Source organism: Carcharhinus amblyrhynchos, chromosome 20, assembly GCF_965287045.1.
Source record: "Carcharhinus amblyrhynchos chromosome 20, sCarAmb.v2.hapA, whole genome shotgun sequence".
NCBI classification, from domain to species: domain Eukaryota; kingdom Metazoa; phylum Chordata; class Chondrichthyes; order Carcharhiniformes; family Carcharhinidae; genus Carcharhinus; species Carcharhinus amblyrhynchos.
The window spans coordinates 20565809-20586371 of NC_137343.1; the positions used below are offsets into that span (position 1 = coordinate 20565809).

Sequence of the window (20563 nt, forward strand, 5' to 3'; positions counted from 1 at the left end):
TGTTCAGGTACACTGAGGGAGAATTTAGCACCTAACCAGCACATGTGATATTCATACATAAATTTTGACAGCTTGATTAAGGTGGTGTAGCATCTATTTCACTGTCTCCCCAGAAAATAACTATTGCCTTCAGAAAAGAGGTAGAGAAATTTGTGGGAAAGGTATAGATTTGTTTGTGATGTTAGTCGAGAGAACAGCCACAATGGGAAATGTCTTCACACCTATTTTGAAAGGTTTGAGCAGTACAGCTTGATGGACAAATGTCACAATTTTACTGGAGACTTTGAAATGATAATTTAGCATCTTGATGTGACATTACCCTTCACTAACATTGCCACCAAGCCAGGGGATCAACACCGGTTTAATGAAGAGTGCAGGAGGGCATGCCAGGAACAGCACCAGTCAAACTTAGCAATGAGGTGTCAATTTCATGAAGCTACAACACATGACTACTTGCAAACAATGGCATAAACAGAGGTAAGCGGCCAGACAATATATGGATCACAGCTAAGATCTGCAGTCCTGCCAAAACCAATCATAAATAGTGCTGGATAATTAAAGAACTAACTGGAGGAGGCTCCACAAATATCCCACCTTCAATGATAGGAGTGGATTGAATGCTGCATCAAGAGGCCTGAGCAAAATTGGAGTCAATGAGAATTAGGGAGAAAGCTCCCCATTGGTTTGACTCATACCTAACACAATGAAAGTCAACCATCTCAGTCCTAGGACATCCCTGCAGAAGTTTCTCAGTGTCGTGTCCAAGGACCAACTGCTTCATCAATGATTTTCCCTCCAGCACAAGGTCAAAGGATATTTGCTGATGATTGCACAATGTTCAGCACCATTCACAACTCCCCAGAAACTGAAGCAGTTTATGTACAAATGCAGCAAATCTGGACAATATTCAGGCTTGGACCGATAAATGTCAGTGACAAAAGTGCCAGGTAATGACCATCTCCAACAAGAGATGAAAGAAAGAGAGAATCCAATGATATCCATGCAACATTCAATGGCATAAATCGATAAATAATCTACTATCTACATCCTGGAGGCTACCATTGACCAGAAACTGGACTGCACTATCCATATAAATACTGTGGCTACAAAATCAGGTCAGAACTTGGGAATTTTGTGCTGACAAATTCATCTCCTAGCTCCCCAAATTCAGTCCACTATCTGTCAGGCACAATTCAGGAGAGTAATGGAATACTCCCCACTTGGCTGGATGAGTGCAGCTTCAACAACACACAAGAAGCTCAACACCATCCAGGGCAAAGCAGTCCACTTGTTTGACACCCCATTCATCACCTTCAACATTTGCTCCCTTCATCACCGATGTACAGTGATAGCAATGTTGTCTACAAAACTGCAGTACTTCACTAAGGTTCATTTACCATCACCTTCCAAACCTGCAATCTCTCCCAACTAGATGGACAAGGGCAGCAGCTGCACAGAAACACGATCACCAATGAGTTCCCTCCCAAACTACTCATCGTCCTGACTTGGAAATATATCACCATTCCTTCACCACTGTTGGGTCACAATCCTGGAATTCTCTCTCTAACAGAACTCTGGGTATACCTACACTTCAGGAATTGCAATGGTTCAAGAAGGCAGCTCGCCATCACCCTCTCAAGGACATTTAGGGATGGAGAGTAAATGCTGATCTAACCAGAGACACCCACATCCTGGGAAAGAATATTTTTTTAAAAATCCACACACCTTTGAAATCTCCAAAAATTCGACATCTGGCCAAAGCTGCAGTGGGAAGAAAAGTGGAACATCTGATCATGATGAGGGGACAAGACAAGCATTAAGAGTTGGACCTGTCATCAGTAGAATAGGACAGGGGGTATTGGGTGCCTGACAGATCCTTCCAACCCCTACAGATATTGTCAGGCAGTAGAATTGCATTCATAAGGTTGGATTTTTATCATTGAGGCAGGAAAATCAAGTTGGGAAATTTTCAAACTCAGAAGACTCATCTCCTTTAAAAGGACCCTCATCTGCTGTATATTTGTTCCACAGGAGGGTCAGGGGTGGGGGTGGAATGGTGTTTGGACCACCACCTCTGGTGACAGCTGGGATGCAGCCATGGAGGAGAGGAAATGTTGAGGTGGGCTGATTAATAGGTCTACCTTCTTGATCTCAGTGTCTTGATCTCCCAGTTGCTTTAAAAGGCTGCTTGGTCACCTGGCCCAAATCCCTCATAACCTCTCATCCCAATGCATTCACTCACAGCACAGTGGCACAGTCGTTAGCACTGCTACCTTACAGCACCAGGGGCCTGGGTTCAATTCCCGGCTTGAGTGACTGCCTGTGTGAAGTTTGCACATTTTTCCTCTGTATGTGTGTGTTTCCTCCTGCAGTCCAAAGGTGTGCAGTTTAGGTGAATTGGCCATGCCAAATTCTCCCTCAGTGTATCTGAACAGATACCTGAGTGTGGCAACTAGGAGATTTTCACAGTAACTTTATAGCAGTGTTAATGTGAGACTACTTGAGACTAATAAATAAACTTTGGTAAACCTTGCTTTTACTTTGCTAGTCCCATGCCATTCCTACATCTTCCATGCTCCATGTCATCCCCATACTCCTTCCATGCTCCTTCCATGGTCCCCACTGCATCACCTGCTCACCCAGTCTGCATAATACAATATATGAGCCAGCTGCGAATTGTAATAACAGAAGCAGATGGCCATACATCTGTTTCGCCAGGTGGCCTTATTATTAATACTTGGCTGAGCTTCAAATTTCATTGGATAGGCAGGGGGTGTCTATGAGCATAGATGGAAGGGAAGTGTGTTTTTTGATTGATTGACATCTCTAGGAGGTGATAATAAGTTATTTCTTTGACCATTTTCTTTCAACGTATCTATGTTAATTTGGGCAAGATTAAGAGGTATGAAAGTGAGATAAAACTTTGTCATCAAAATTATAATGGCTGTTTGACTGATACTTTTATAAGGTGTAAGAGGAGCAGTTTTTGTCAAAGCATATTTTTGAATGGGTGTTTTTAATGCATTTCAAGATTTGTAATTGTTAGTGCATGGTTCATTACTTGTATAGTGCACACTGGGTGAGTGGGTATGGAAGATGCTGGGGCTGGAGGGCAGTGCATCAGGGTATGGGTAAAATCTTTTCAACATGACCTAAATCCAACCTAGATTTCATAAATCTTCTGAAGGGCCATGAACTGCGAGTCCTGAAGAAACTAGTCTGAGTCCACGAAAATTGAGTGCAGTATGAAATGCCTATCCTTGCAATGAAACAGGTCAGGTGGGAAGTGCAGGGTGTGGACTTAGTACCCACATCCTGCACCAGTGTAAATTGCTAGGGTTGGGATTGGGGCAGAAATCTCAGAATTGGCAATATCTCCATTTTTAAAGGCCTCTAGTGTCAGTATAATTCTGTGAAAATCTGGCCCATAGTCAGAGTACTAAGAAGGTGGCTAAGAGGGGACCTTATTGAAACATATAAGATGATTAGAGGTTTAGATAGGGTGGACAGTGATAGCTTTTTTCCTCGGATGGAGAAAGCTAGCACGAGGGGGCATAGCTTTAAATTAAGGGGTGGTAGTTATAGGACGGATGTCAGGGGTAGGTTCTTTACCCAGAGGGTGGTGAGGGATTGGAATGCCCTGCCTGCTGCAGTTGTAAATGCGCCTAGTTTGGGGGCGTTTAAGAGATCCGTGGATAGGTTTATGGATGGAAAGGGTTTGGTTTAGGTTAGAGGGTCATTGCTTTTTAACTGGTCGGCGCAACATCGTGGGCCGAAGGGCCTGTTCTGCACTGTAATGTTCTATGTTCTATGTTCTAATGTCAGTGGGAGATGTCCTTTGTGACTCTGAGAGAACTCCTACAACCAGTGAGGGACTGTGATAGGGAGACCTTGATAGGAAGCATACCTACTGCAGGCAGTAAGAGTGACAGGTTTTTAAAAGTTTAAAGTTTAATTATTAGTGTCCCAAGTAAGTTTATATCAACACTACAATGAAATTACTGTGAGAAAGGGTGATCATGTGCAATGAGCGAAGGATGTATGAGGATGGGGAAGGTCTGTCTTCTACTGAGAATTCATTGCTTATAAGTTGTGAGGAATGTGTAAGATCCATCTCACACTGACAGAAGCTCTTTACAGTCGTGAAGTGAAGCAAAGCAAGCAATGGGTTAGATTCTACTTGAGAATGTCCAATACAACAATTTGTGAAACAGTGTGGAGGAAGTATGGGGTTACGATCATGCTGAAACTACCCTGCTGTCCACTGTTAAATTGGTCATGGGGGAGATTTGACTCATGCTGGAAGAACTTCTAACTGATACACTTTCTCTTGTTTATAATCACCTTCCCTTTATCTCCTTTTCCTCTTTCTCTCCACTGTTGCAATGAGCCTCTTCTTGTAGCACAACTTAATTTTTCTCCATACTTCTCTTCTTTCTCACTTACTTTCTCCCTATTCTCCTCATTCTCTTTCTGCTTACCATTTTTTTTCTATTTCTTCCACTACACAGAATCACAGAATATGACACTGCAGAAAAGGCCCTTTGGCCCATCGAGTCTGCATGAAAGGCCCTGACCTGCCCACCTAATCCCACTTGCTAGCACTTGGCCCATAGCCTTGAATGTTATGGTGTGCTGAGTACTCATCCAGGTACCTTTTAAAGGATGTGAGGCCTGCTGTCGCCACCACCCTCCCAGGCAGTGCATTCCAGATCATCACCACCCTCGGGTAAAAAGATGTTTCCTCAAATCCCCCTGAAACCTCCCACATCTCGTTCTCCCCTTCCCATTCCTCCACTTCATTTTCCTCATTGTGCTCTCGATCTTCCCATTTTTCCTTTTCTCCTGGCACTCGCTGTGAGGAGAGGTAGTGGAAGCAGATATAAGAGTGAGTTTTAAGGGGCGTCTAGACAAATACATGAATAGGATGGAAATGGAAGGATATGGTCCCCGGGAGGGTAGGGGGTTTTAACTCAGTCGAGAACCATAGTCGGTGCAGGCTTGGAGAGCCAAAAGGCCTGTTCCTGCGCTGTCATTTTCTTTGTTCTTTGTCCTTTGAACTCCCTCTCAGGCAGTTTGTTCTTTTCTTTCTCCAGATTTTTCCATTCTGCTTTCTGCTCTCCCCCTCTTTCTCTCTGCTTCTTTCTACTCCTTTTAAATGCACGGCAGCGCAAGTGGTTAGCCCTGCTGCTTCAGAACGCCAGGCACCCGGGTTCGATTCCTGGTTTGGGTCATTGTCTGTGTGGAGTTTGCACTTTCTCCCTGTATCTGCGTGGGTTTCCTCCGGGTGCTCCGGTATCCTTCCACAGTCTGAAAGACGTGGTGGTTAGGTGCATTGACCCGAACAGGCACCAGACTCTGACGACTAGGGGATTTTCACTGTAACTTCATTGCAGTGTTAATGTAAGCTTTACTTGTGTCTAATAAATAAATAAATTTTTATAAATAAATCCTCTCAAATTGTAACATTCCACAGGTCGGGCTGCTTCAGTGTTCTCGTCACTCACAACTCGATCAAAGCAGTCATTGTTATGGCCTCATCCTGAGGCACGAGAGGGTTTCAGTCCTTAATATAGCTTGTCCATCAGGCCACTGTGTTACACTAAGCTAGGATGGGGTAGCAATGGTGTTTACTGTCTTCTGTCATCAGTACCAATACAAATCCAGACAATGTGCACAAATAACTGTATTTTTCTCACAAGATACAAGGGGAGTAAGGAACGGGAGAACAAAACCAACAAGGATTTTTTAAAAAAATATTGCACAGTTACTGGGATGTTTCATCTAAAAAGATGTGTGCGGGTTCATGCAAATTGGCATATAAAAATAATCTTAACACTTTGCCCTCACAAAATGCAATGCTTTGATGGAATTAAATGGGTTTTTAATGAAGACTGGCCCCTGGTGAAACGAGGCTAATAACCAAGTAACTAATGTGTTAACCAGCAAGAATGAGAGTGACAGGTAATTGCAGAGAAAGAATTCTGATTAGCCTGCATCCCAGAATGCTGCAATAAACCTTTAAAGAGCCCTGCTGCTCTCCCAGTGTCTCACTGACGATAAGTGCCCCCCCTCCCAATCCCCCCCTCCTCCTCCTCCATGACTGATGTTTTGTTTTTGGTAGAGATAAGAATATCTCCTTCAAAAAAAAGCCCATCAGGTTCTTTCACTTGACAAGGTGGAGAGGAGAAGAAGATGGGGAAAAGATTTCTCCGGGATGCTGTTCCTGCAGAGATTGTGGTCCAGTTATCACCTGGTCACAGCCCCATTGGATCCAATGTCGAAATGAAGGGAAGCAGGATTTAACAACAGGGCACTCTGCTCCAGTATTTTGCCAGCATCCAACACACTAACCATCCCCCATTCACCAGCATGTCAAAACAAAAGTTTCATCTTCTATCTGTGCTGAGTTGCCTAATCTCAGTTGTCGTGGCTACTGGTCAGTTAAAATCAGTGGGTAAGAACAAGGAAAATTATTCAGTGCTGACCACTGGTGTCTGGCCTCGAAAAGTCCATAGACAAGATTAAGCTTGATCCTACTTTTAAGTGAATAGTTTTACGAGTAAAGAACCATCAGTTGAGGGAATGGAAAGTGACCAGTGTGTGTGAAACAGCTGTGTAACCATGTTCAGGGCAGAGAGTAAAGTTGCACGGTGGCACAGTGGTTAGCACTGCTGCCAGGGACCCGAGTTCAATCCCAGCCTCAGGTCACTGTGTGAAGTTTGCACATTCCCCCGTGTCAGCATGAGTTTCCTTCAAGTGTTCCGGTTTCCTTCCACAGTCCAAGATGTGCAGGTTAGGTGGATTGGCCATGCTAAATTGCCCCTTAGTGTCGGGGGACTAGCTAGGGTAAATGGATGGGCTTATGGGGTTAGAGCCTGGGTGGGATTGATGTCAGTGTCAGGCTTGATGGGCTGAAAGGTCTCCTTCTGCACAGTAGGGATTCTACGAATAAGCAGATTGATGAACAAAAGGAACCAGAAGAATGGACAATTGGCCGCTCACTTAAAAGACAAATGCAAGAGAAAGGGTTAATTATTCTTGTTCAGTGAATGCTGTTTAAAGTTGCCTTTGCTTCCCGCTGACCACAGTGAATTGATTGGTAGGTGGATGATTATTAATAATAATCAGATTACACTTTTCTTAAATTAGAAGATGTAATTTGATATGATTGCAACAATATTTATTTTTAAATCCAAGGCCAAAATTCTTCAGTGGTTTTATAACATGAAAAATCATTAACTTTCGCAATAAATTAGCCGGACTATCGGGAATCTCCAGCGTGAGTGCTATTTTTTTCAGCATGTATAAAATGCATGTTGGTTATAACAAACACCAACTCAAAAAGGGAGGACTTAGGTTGTGTGCTCAATTTTGCTCCCTAATGCTGATAGCCCCTGCCTTGCTCCTCAGTGCCTATAGCTCAAGGGAAACGCGGTAGTCTTCTGAGAATTGACCATCAGCCAGAAGGGCACTTGTTCTTTTTACTGATCAAACTTTCTTTTGCGAGGTGCAAAGGGGGCGAGAGAAACATGGAGGAGAGAGAGAAAGGAAAAAGGTGTTCTCATTAACCCAAGGTGAGATCATGTGTTTTAATTGGCTGAAGGATGTCGGCTGTAGACTGAGGACAGGAAATGCCGGGGGGAATTGGAGAGCAGCGAGAGAAGCTTGTGTGATTCATCTCCAGGGCGGGGGGAAGGAAAGCGGTCAAACAGCTTGTAGCGAGAGAAGGTCCAACGTTTGAAATTTGCAGCATGGAAAGATCTTCCTCGTTCGCCCTCCTCTCTCTCTCTCTCTCTTTGTGCACTCAGTGGCTGACCCATTGATATTTTATTGGGGGTTTTCTGCCTGCCTCTGCCTCCACCCTCCTCCTGACAAACACGTCTCAATGGCCAGCTGATTGACAATTAAATAAAAGTGTAAGAATTCAGGCAGAGTCGCTCATCCTGACAAGTCTGCTCACTTTCTCTGCAGCAATTCCCCGGAGCACCATCATTGAAAAGCATTAGACAAATAACATTCAATTTCCTTTCTACATAAATCAAACAAAAATAAAATTTTGCACGCTGTAATTTGTGTGTCTTTCTGTGAGGCGACCAATTATCACAAAGAGAGAGAGGCAGTGGGGGCGGGGGTGGGGGGTGAACGCTCAGGATTGAGAGATTTCCAGGGTTAAGGCTCTGATCTCCGAATGCATTCGAGAGATTGGGAGTTATAAGGTTCAAACTTCAGAACATTAACACCTTGATTGTCTGCTGTCGTGGAGCAGTTGTCAAGTGACTGTTTCAGAGCTGCCGAGGGTCTTGCTGTGACAGCAGGCATTAAAGGAGCTCGGAAACCCTGCCCAGACACTGTACCGAATGTACACCACTTTTATTATGTTGGAGGCAAAGAAAATGATTCAGACCCCTGATGTCTCTTTTTTAGCCGGAATGGTTTGCCTGTGTGGTGTGAGAGCTTCTTTTGAAATTCAAGTTGTGCTTTTCTACACCCATTAAACTGAAAGAGCGTGAACCCTGTTTATATTGGGCCTCAGTGTCAGCAGCAAGCACTCTCAGGTCAGGTGGAGTCTGGGTCAGCTGAAGAATAAAGCGTAAACCCAACAGTATGCCTCATCCCCCGGAGAACGTTCCTACTTGTCCAGGGTGACATTTGCTTTGACTCACAACCAGCTGCTGTGTTCCCTTTGAGCAACGTTGTGCAATAATGTGTCTTTGTCCATTATAGATTGTAAGAAGTCTCACAACACCAGGTTAAAGACTGACAGATTTATTTGGAATCACGAGCTTTCGGAGTGCTGCTCCTTCATCAGGGGAGTCAGCTATAGACTGAGTAAAGACAGCCTAAACTTTATTGGACCCTTAGCGGACAGACTGTGAGTCATAGAGATACACAGCATGGAAACAGGCCCTTTGATCCAACTCGTCAATGCTGACCAAGTTTCCTGAATTGAACTAATCCCATTTGCCTGTGTTTGGCCCATATCCCTCTAAACCTTTCCCATTCACGTACCTGTTTTCTTCAAGGTTCCTGTGAGGCCAGATGCACTGACCCTCATGCAGCTCATCCCATAATGTGGAGAACCATCTCCTCTACAGGATTGAGGACATATCCATGTCCCTGCCATTCTTCTCTGCTCCTTTCCACTGTCCTTGCGAAGAGAGCAGAGCTGTTTGTCAGCCACTGGGTAGCACTGTGTTTGGATGATGTGCCTGCCATTGACAAATGTATGAGGAGGCAGTGAGAGGCTGGGTGTGCAGTGGTGATATGACCTGAATGGATCATAAATGAGGACTTACATCCCATCATTTGAACCCAGGTTCCACAGCTTAAAGGTCACTTTTTTTTTCTCTGTACCATCCTTCAATGTTAGGTCTCTTATTTTTGGGTTTGATTCACAAATTACGAAATCAAAAATCAGCAACTTGAACAATCCCACTGGGGAAATGTCAATAACATGTTCCAACTCATCTTCTTCAGTGAATGGGCTTTGCTGACTTCTGATAGTTAGGCTCCATTCTTTACTTGGAGGCAGACGTAGGTGTGCGCAGTCTTACATTTAGGGGCACCCCCCAGTAGCAATGTAACATAGTGGTTGGCCAGTTTCCCAGTGACTGTCTGTGTGGAGTTTGCACATTCTCCTCATGTCTGCGTGGGTTTCCTCCGGGTGCTCCAGTTTCCTCCCACAGTCTGAAACATCTGCTGACTAGGTGCATTGACCATGCTAAATTCTCCCTCAGTGCACCCAAACAGATGGCAGAGTGTGGCGACTCGGGGTTTTTCACAGTAACTTCATTGCAGTGTTGATGTGAGCCGACTTGTGACACTAATAAATAAACTAAACTAAAAAGAAGAGGTTCCCTCAGGCCCTGCTAAATTTTCGGGGAGGACTTGTTTAAAATGTTTTCTGTCTGCTTTGCAGCCACAGTCAGCCAGATAGAGGGGTTGGGTGGTAGTAGGGCGAGGAGGCCTTTGGCACCAGGCCCCACCACGGAGAGGAGGAAGGGAGGGAGAAATCAAAAAGGCTGGGGTGTGAGGAATATCAGAGAGCTGAGGCAGAAGCGGAGGGAGGGGGGTGAAGGAACTGAATCAAATGGGCCTTTGGGAGAACAGAAGGAGTTTGGTGAGGGAATGGAAAAATGGGGAAGATCTGAGGGAACGAGGGACAGGGAAGATTATGGGATGGCTAGGGAGATAAGTTAGCCCATGCAACAGATCTCTCATTCAATCGTACTCAGTGCCTGATTGATGGACCCAGCATCTGAAAGTGGGAGCTGGTGAGAGCCACTCTCCTACCCTTGCTGCTTCCTACCTCTTCCTCTCCCCTGAAATTCCAGCCTGTGAACCACAATGCACCCCCACCCCTCCCCATGCATTATCATTCCTGTGTGTCTGGATTTGTCCTCCATCCAAGTTCTCGGGGAGTGGGCGTAGAGGCACCAGCCTCTCTGGTTACAATGAAGTGCAGCCAGCTGTAGATTGGCCAGCAGCTTTTGGCAGGGAGGGCCCCTAGCCCCACCACCCCTGCACCACCCCCCACCGCCCCCCACCCCACCCCCGTCGAAGCTCTTGATCACAGGGAAGGCCCACTGCTGACCAGTGAAGTGCTCGATTGGCACTGAATTCGATAAGCCTTCCTGAGAAAAGGCGACACGGGGCCCTTGTGAGCTCTCCAACCATCACCTCCATGGCCTTTCGTGTTGCTGGTTGTTAAATCCCGGCTGGATTGGGAAAGTCCGAAGATTTAAAGTTCAGCGTTTAAAGATAAGGATCCATTTTCAATCCTGCTTCTGTGCCTCACAATGAAAAATCACTGGGGAATTAATGGAGGCTTTTCTTTTCTTCCCTTTGGCAATGATGCAGAATTGAAGATATCAGTTGGGCCATGCATTATCCACCCCACACAATTCTCCATTCCATTGATGCCTGTGAGCAGTGGAATGGCACCTGGCTGACTCCCCAAGGGATACAATGCATTATGAAGATGGCTGGGAGTATAGTACTGAGAGCAGACATACCTGCCTCCAGCTGCCAGTTACACATCCTCATACTGACCTCAGATGAGCCCCTGAAACTGTGCATCTCACCTCCGAGACAGAATGGGGTCATTTAAGCTTTGCACAACAGTGTTCAGAGGACGATAGCAAATAGGCAGCGAGTCTGAATCTCTCCCATCCCTGATTCACTTGCCACCAGTATTATTGCACCAAATCAAAATGATCCCCAGTGCTGCAGAAAGGTAGAGAAAAAGAACTGACGATGCTGGAAATTTACCAATCTGTGGATACGTCGATACCTGATCATTAAGCCAATCACCGGCCTAATTAGCCCACAGCAATATAAATATCAGCCCATGCATGAACTTCCATTTCAAAGAATTTCATTATATCACAGAATCATTGAATCCCTACAGTGTAGAAGGAGGCCATTCAGCCCATCAAGTCTGCACCAACTCTCTGACGGAACATCCCATCCTATCTCCGTAATCCCACGCATTTACCATGGCTAATTATTCTAATCTACTCGGGATACTAAGGGGCAATTTAGCATGGGCAATCCACCTAACCTGCACATCTTTGGACTGTGGGGGGAAATTGGAGCACCGGGAGGAAACCCATATAGACATGGGGAGAATGTGCAAACTTCAGATAGTCACCCAAGGCCGGAATTGAATCCTGTTCCCTGGAGATGTGAGCCATCAGTGCTAGTCACTGTGCCATCGTGCCGCCCATTTGAATAAAGCGGCATGATTTTGGGAGGAGAGATATTGTGCATGAAATGTTTATCAGTGTAAGGGGCTACAGAATATGCTGGAAATGCCCAGCAGGTCAGGCAGCAAGCATGGAGAGAGAAGCAAGAATGAGCGGAGCAGTATAGATGTCCATTTGACAATCAGCCTGATTAATAGGCTAAGGGACCACATTGGAGGCTGTAGCTTCAAGCGTGGTTATGGGGAGCCTGCAGTTGTGTTGGTGCAGTGGGTGCGAGCCAGATTCTTGGAGCAGGTGAGTGTTCAATATTTAATGCTGGGTGTAGAGTTATGGATTGGGGCTCAGGGATGAAGGAGGTGTCTAATGGGGGCAGGCACTCCTTCTTCTGGGCCAGAAGCAAGACTGTAAAGGCATTTAGTCTTTTCATGAAGCAGTCCTTAACTCCATTCTCTGCTAGCCTTTCCAAGATGTGGAGATGCCGGCGTTGGATTGGGGTAAGCACAGTAAGAAGTCTCACAACACCAGGTTAAAGTCCAACAGGTTTATTTGGTAGCAAAAGCCACTAGCTTTCGGAGCGCTTAAGGAGAAGCAAGTACTCCGAAAGCTAATGGCTTTTGCTACCAAATAAAACTGTTGGACTTTAACCTCATTTTGTGAGACTTCTTACTGAGCCTTCCCAATGCACAGATCAGTTTTCAACTTGGAAGACAGACTCACAGTCTCATTATAATATTTAAATAGCAAATTGCATGCAATTTGACTGTCCAGCTCCTGTCTTGTTTCCAGATGGGTTGGGATGGTTTGAAGATTTTAAACAATTTTACATCTCCCCAATCCACCCACTTTCAAGGGTTAAAGTTATCCTTAATGTTTCAGGTCCAAGAACTTCTATCATAAGAGATTTGTTACAATCCCCACAGAGTCTGATAACTTTTTGAAAAGAAAGAAACCTCCATGGCACGACCAGAAAGCAAATTGCTGGACAGGAGTTCATTTCTTTTCGAACTTTTACTGTAACAAACCATCTAAAATCAACATAATTCAAACATCAATTAACAAACAAAGGATATTTTGACAGAGGTAGATTTCAACTTAAAGAGTTGACATAACTAAGATATGCCTCATATGGTTATAAGCACTAACCTTACTTGTGCACAAATGGGATATCATGTGTAATCTGTGTAGAGTGCAGCCCCGTTATAACGCGATGGTTGGGGTCCATAAAATGTTATTTGCAAAAAGTGGGGTTGCGCTATATCGGGGTGTTTTAGTTACATTAAGGATGTTCTCAGCATCCATCAGAGCTCTGTTTGTCTGTACAATCACTACATGCTTCATTAACTTTTACAAACCTTTTGATTGGCAGGTCCAGGCTAGTTTAAAACAGGCAGTGGGGATGTTTATTTACACAAACACTTTCATGGTCCATCAACTGTGAAGTACTTCCTCTTTTGAACAACAGTCTAATGTAGTTTTTTTCTAAGTGAGAACCCCTTTTATCTGAACTGGGCAAGGGGGGAAGCAAATGTTTTCTGTCCACAATTGCTTTCTAAGGCAGATTATTTTCACTTTAGAAATAGATTGCAGTAACCAAAAACTTTTCACTTCCCTGGAAAGAACAAAAAAAGGGTCCAATGATTCATTGCTTTATATCCGAATTCGCGCTAAATTGGGGCACGTAAAATCGGGGTTTCACTGTATTTCCAACTTAGTTTCCACTTACACAGAAAAAGGAAATCTAACATGTCTGCTATGACTCTCACCAACTTTTACAGATACATAGAGAGCGTTCCTTCTGGCTGTATCACAGCTTGGTATGGCTCCTGCTCTGTCCAAGACCACTAGAAACTACAAAGGGTCATGAGTGAAGCACAATCCATCATGCAAACCAGCCTCCCAATCATTGACACTATCTATACTCCCTCTTGCCACAGAAAAGCGGCAGCCAGCATAATCAAGGACCCCATACATTCTGGACATACTCTCTTCCGCCTTCTTCCGTTGGGAAAAAGATACAGAAGTCTGAGGTCACGTAGCAACCAATTCAAGAATACTTCTTCCCTGCTGCCAATAGACATTTAAAGGTAACTACCTCGATTTAAATTGATCCTTCATTACACCCTAGCTATGATTAACACCGCATTCTGCACTCTCTTCTTTCCTTCTTGATGTATGGCATGCTTTGTATAGCCCACAAGAAACAATACTTTTCACTGTATACTAATGCATGTGACAATAATAAATCAAATCAAATCAAATCGCTGACTTCCAAGCGAATCACTTCATCCCTTGGTTCATACTCACCGGCAACTGTATTCCATCCAAAGTCCCTGAACACAGTTACCACCAACAAAGTACATGTCCACAAATCCTCTTTCAATTGGGTCAGGACAGTTCTGATGGTACAGAATCTCCAGAGGCTCCTTCTCCCTTAACTGGTGGGTTCTGGCAACAGTCAAGCAGCAATAATAGGCCTTGTTAAATTCACAAGCTCCTGCCCTTCCTGTCTTCAGCTGTCTGCTCTTTCCACCTGCGTAATACACAATAATGCATACTCTGCTCTATTCTCAGAGAAATGCTTCAACATCTTGATCTGTTGGAGGATTTCTAAACACAAATTATCTGTGTGTTTTGAAATGCCAAACAGGAAACATTAGAAACACAGAAATTAGGTGCAGGAGTAGGCCATTCGGCCCTTCAAGTCTGCACGATCATTCAATATGATCATGGCTGATCATTCACTTATAGTATCCCACTCCTCTTTCTCTCCATACCCCCTTGATCCCTTTAGCCGCAAGGGCCATGTCCAGCTCTGTCTTGAACATATCAAAGAACTGACCCCAACAGCTTTCTGTGGTAGAGAATTCCATCAGTTCACAACTCTCTGAGTGAAGAAGTTTTTCCTCATCTCAGTTTTGAATGGTTTACCCCTTATTCTCAGACTGTGACCCCTAGCTCTGGAGTTCTCAAATGTCGGGAACATTCTTCCCTCATCTAGCCCGCCCAGTTCCGTCAGGATTTTATATGTTTCTATGAGATCCCTTCTCATTCTTCTAAATTCCAGTGAGTACAAACCCAGTCAATCCAATCTTCCTTCACATGCCAGTCCTGCCATTCTGGGAATCAGCCTGGTGAACATTGACCCTACTGAACTGAAATTAGCTTTCTATTTACCTGTTGCCTCTAAGCTGTTAGTTACCTCATGACAACCTCAGGTCATGTTGGCATTTCTTGGAACCTCCTTGGAGCCTCCTTATGCACCGTAGGGATTCTATGATTCTTTGATAAATCGGTAACTGAATCTCTCTGACCATGTTCTCTCAGAAAGACAGGAGTTTGTTCTCATGCATGGTTACAATTTTGGTGCACCTTCCTAAATCAAATAGGAAGAGATATTTGCTGACTATCCTGCCACAATAAGAAGTCTCACAATACCAGGTTAAAGTCCAACAGGTTTATTTGGTAGCAAACACCACTAGCTTTCGGGGCTTTTCCCCTTCGTTAGGTGAGTGGGGAGTTCTGATCACAAACAGAGTTCTGCCACAAACCAGTGTCCTGTGAAGACTCTGAATCCTTGGACACAAGTCAAGTTGATCTAGCACATGCACATCCTGTGAGATTCCAAATAACCTGTCTGACTTCCACATGCAAAGCTAATATCTTACAATATTCAGGCCTTCCTTGAGACCAAGTCAAGCATTCACATCAGTAATCCTGATTAAGGGAGAGGAATAGTCATTCTTAACAAGCATGACTACGCCAACAAAGTGCATGCCATTCTTAACGATGCATACAAATCCATATCCACTGGGCCAGCTGCTCAATGTAACTAGACTGCCTTTCTTGAAAGCTAAAATAAATGCTTGGTGGACTTGTGTGAGAGTGATGAGCTGCTGTATGGTTTATATGACAGGATTCATCCTCACAGGTTGTTGCATCCGTGTATGTACGGGCTGTCCAAGACACTCTAAAGTGATGATGCTTTATGCCCCATTTATCTATGACTGATTCTGCACAACATGAATTGACCAAATGGTTGGGCAAATTGTCACAAGCAGCTTTAACCACATTTTCCACATAGATGGTGAGGGATTCCTTCAGTGCCCTGATGAGTCCAAGATGAAAAGCTTTGGCATGTCTCTTTTTTCCAATAATACTCAAGTTTGTTCCTACCAAAAACCTATTTTGAAGTAGATTTGTACAAAACAATACATCAGAATTCCTGGTTCCTCGTGTAGAGATTATCTTCTGAAAAGGATTCAAATTGGGCCTTGCTGACTGAAATGTATCTATGAAAAAGGCTGATATGGCAAAGTGCCCTGTTTAATAAAAATATTCTTGGGGTGTGGGTATCACTGGCAAGGCTGGCCTTTATTGCCTATACCTTGTTTCTGAGGTTTGATAAAACTGAATGACTTACTAGGCAACTTCATTAGGCAAGCAAGGATAAATCACACCGGTTTGGAATTGGAGTCATTATGGAAAGATCTTTCATCTCTCTCTTTAACTGGGTCAAGATTCGATTCCCTCACTTTGAATTCAGGTTTCATCATGCAATCCAGCCTCCCGTCCATTGATCCTGTCTATGCTTCCCGCTGCCTCAGAAGAACAGCCAGCATAATCAAGGACCCCACGCACCCCAGACATGCCCTCTTCCACGTTCTTCTGAGGTCATGTACCAACTGACTCAAGAAGAGCTTCTTCCCTGCTGCCATCAGACTTTTGAATGGACCAATCATAGATAAAGTTGACCTTTTTCTACACACTATCTATGACTGTAACTCTAACGCACGCATGAAAAAATACTTCTCACTGTATATTAATACATATTTGATTTAATTTGATTTATTATTGGCACATGTATTAGCATACTATATTGATACATATTGTTTCTTGCGCGCTATACAGGCAAAGCATACTATTCATAGAGAAGGAAATGAGAGAGTGCAGAATGTAGTGTTATAGTCATAGCTAGGGTGTAGAGAAAGATCAACTTAATGCATATGACAATAATAAATTAAATCAAGTCAAGTTTGCGGAGTTGAAAGAACAAGTCCCTCATCCATCCTTGGCACTGCTGATCCTCCACCTGTCCTTCTGATTTAATCATTCGCCAGCCAGGTACTGCCAGCTCCGTGAATGCCAGCTAAGAACTGTTGCTACTTCTATCAAAGCAAAATATCGCAGATACTAGAAGACAGGAAGTGCTCTAAATTCTCAGCAGATCTGACCACATCGGTGCAAAGTTAACATTTCGAGTTGAATGTGACTCATTTTTAGAACTTTTTATTCTTTGGCTAATGACATTAAGCACATTCGGCTTTCGACATTGAAACCTTAACACTCCTGAACTGCAGGGGATCTTGCCACAGCCACATTGAAGTGTGATCTCAGCTTCAACTAATGCAGATGCCATTCTTTGGCACTACACTCACTAGCTTCTATTTTAGGAGCCGATGCAACCGTTTGTTATTAGGTTATTTCAATATTTATTTTGAGCGCTTGTTGTATCTTGAAACCAAATTGCTGGAACATTTAGAGGCCTTGCTTGGAGTTGCCTGGAAAAGCAGCAATGAAAAGATTATCAGCTTGAGTGAGTTGGGAAACGGAATACCTCAGAGTCCTGAGCCCTATTTAAAAAATGCTCAGTAACTCTAATTATGGAATAGAATCTGATGAACACCATGGCAAAAGGACAATTTTTAAGGAGGAAAGGAATAGATTGGGGATTTTGTTTCTGAATTGGAAAAGGTTTTGTCCTATGGAATTCAAGTAATGTTACAACTGCTCTAGCTTCCACTTTACCGACCTCAGAAACACTGTCTTCATATTCTGAATTCTGTGGGTATACTGTACAGATACACGCCAGCTAGACTTTCCTGTTTGACCCCCAGCTCCAAGTTCAGCTGGATTGTGACAGAAAATGTGGGGGAAATAACTGATGAGGCCCACCCTTGCATCACCCTGATCCCAAAATGTAACCCTTTTGTTCTGCTTGGGTATGCTGTCCCTCCACTGCCCACTGGAGGTAAATGCTGACTGGGGTGATCCCTGGCACGCTGTCCAACTTCCCTGCTTAACGTCTCTGTCTCTATTGACTCCAGTGATACCTGGATAAGGACCAGGTACCCGGGATTGATTCCCGGCTTAGGTTACTGTCTGTGTGAAGTCTGCACGTTCTCCCCATGACTGCGAGGGTTTCCTCCTGGTGCTCCGGTTTCCTCCCACAGTCCAAAGATGGATTAGCCATGCTAAATTGTCCCTTAGTGTCAGGGGAACTAGCTAGGGTAAATGCATGGCGTTAGAGCCTGGATGGGATTGTGGCCAGTTCAGGCTCAATGGGCTGAATGGCCTCCTTCTGTACTTTAGGAATTCTATGACTCTCTGAATGATGGTGGAAGCCACTGGGCTAGCAATACAAACCCCTTATAGAGGAATGGAGGGAGAAGTTTAGGCCTTTTCCCTTTTTGCACATGCCTCAACCATTGACCGTATAGGCGTCATCTGTGTTCGAGGCATATTCTTCACTCTCAGAGCTTCACAGCCCCTTTTAGATGGATTCCATCTATTCTTACACAGCAGTGCCAGTCATTCTACAGCACTACCTGAATTTACTGCCCTTATCCATCTGTGCACTTAATAACCTTGATCCAGGGAAGAAGACAAGTTTATGACAGAAGCCGTCCCATCATGAGGCAACAAATGATCAGCACACAGCATCCAAGTTGGATAGCGATGAGGAAATTGGATGGTGATATTTAAAGCTGTGATTCGCATTAAGGAGTTTTAAATAACAATATTTAAGCTTGATGAGACCATAATAGGGACAGGAGTTGATCAGTATCTGTGCGCGCTGTTGAGTCTGTCTAATGAAAGAAAGATTGAGAGAAAGAGATGCACTAAGCTGGAGGTTGCATTTCCTGATTTCCTCCCTCTCTGAGCTATGCTGAACTTCTATTCCAAGAGAATTGACTTCCCTCTGCTATCCCACCCATCAGTGAAGAATGAAAAGGCCATTCTTCACTGTCTATTCAACTTCTACCATGGTGTCATGGTGGGATTTGAACCTGTGTTTCTGAGGCATTAATCTGAGTCTCTGGATTACCAGGTCAGTGACAATACCACTAGGCCACCAACCCTCCAGTGGACATTAAAGTCAAGTTCAACTTCATCTGATGGCTGCACATGTTCACTTTGCAGCACAAGTCAGAAGGTAGTAAAGAGAAGTCAGAAAGGCCTCCCCTGAGCCCTCCATTGTTCTGCAGATCAGGGATCGAAACTGGAGCCTTCTGGCATGTATTAGTTGTTTATGAAATGAGACAGACACAAACTCACACAATACACACACACGCATGCCCGCGTGCACATACACAAACGCATGTTCACACTCATGCATGCACACATATAAGCACATACATGCATGCACACATACAAACATACACACACATGCACACACACACATGCACACACATATGTAAAGGTGCACATACTAAAGTTCATATAAACTTAAACACATGCGCACACAAAATGAAAAACATATTACTAAGACTTGTTATCACTATTGGCCTGAACTGGTTAATATGCTTGCTAATTGGCTGAGGAAGTTACCGTACAATATTATGTATGGAAAAGGCATCCAGTTCCAGCAAGGTAAGTTTAATGGAATATCTGTAGCCACTGTACGTATTTTGCTTTGGGAAGCAATGCCTTGTAAAATAAAGAGAGTGAGTTACAAAGAGGTTGAAGCAGAGGTCTCTGGGCCTCTTTCCCTGTTTGCGTAGATCACAGATAATTTCTATGTTATTCTTGAAGTGCAGTTTACAGCCTCTGGGAAAACGTTCCGATATATAGTATTACGTTTTGTTGTCAATGAGATTGCCAACATTTTGTTCACTTTGCTGCAGCATTGGTGAAAACCCTCAAGGTAGCGTCTACTTGGGGTGGAATGGCGCTCAGGCAGCTGGTCTTTGCGAGATCTCTCTGCAGCCTAGTGTGCTGGTGAGTTGGGATCTCATGGGCACAATGCTATATGGGGACAGCTTTAACTTCTGAAGAGATCTTTTGAAAATAGCAGGCTTGGGGCCCAGCTGTGTAAATGTTTTCACTTTCACTGGTGTGGCCTAGTTTTGGATGGCTGCCAAGGCAAGCCTTGCTGCAGTTGATTTTGGCACATCCCCGGTGCTGAGGAATGTCAGCTTGAATTGTCAAAGTACACTGGCTTCAGCAGAGTGCCTGAGACACAGCTCTCAGTACATTCCGTGATTCCAGCTCCTTCATTAAAGAAGGAACCTGGAACATTGGCGATCAAATGTTTAATAACTAAGTGCATGTGATGATAATGAAAAAAAAAATCAAGGTTACCTGATTATTTACGCTTAGTGATGGCCAGCACAGTCAACGTCAGTCAAACGTCCTCACTGCTCAATCCCAAATGATGCTGCTTTTCTGATTTATGATGTTATTACAATTTGGCTGTTGCTCTGCTTTCGTTTAATCACCTGATGTTGACAGGAGATGGCAATCAATGACAGATAACTCCCGACTCCTCACCCTTTCTCTCCAGCGTCTTTCACCATAGCGACCAACCCCCCCCCCCACCCCCCACCGACCCTCCCGCAGCACTTTGACAGATCGCATGCCTTTTACTCATCCCTTACTTCCTGTTTACACAGGAAGTACCCTTTACAACCATGGCTCAAATCCTGTTGTTAATTGGTGTTACGATGTGACACTGTTGCCCCCCCCCGCCCCCAATCCCCCGCCATCGTCCTCGCCTTTCCTTTCCTGTCGACACTTGACTGTCAAACTATCTCCAGGACACCCCCCCCCCCCCCCCCACTGAACACACTGAT

At 44.2% G+C, this 20563-nt stretch overlaps 1 protein-coding gene across 3 annotated transcripts in view; it reads right to left on the minus strand.

Annotated features, from left to right (window-relative positions):
• Nucleotides 1-20295, minus strand: part of LOC145356074 (uncharacterized) — a 182349-nt gene extending 162054 nt beyond the window's left edge. For 2 of the 3 annotated variants that reach the window (XR_013889061.1, XM_080208681.1), the window contains exon 1: nt 20073-20295. The gene's annotated coding sequence lies outside the window, so the exon portion shown is untranslated. Of the gene's footprint in view, nt 1-18316; nt 18413-20072 lie in introns of those variants that run through there. The other variant, XR_013889062.1, reaches the window with a different exon arrangement.
• Nucleotides 20296-20563: the final 268 nt, after the last annotated feature.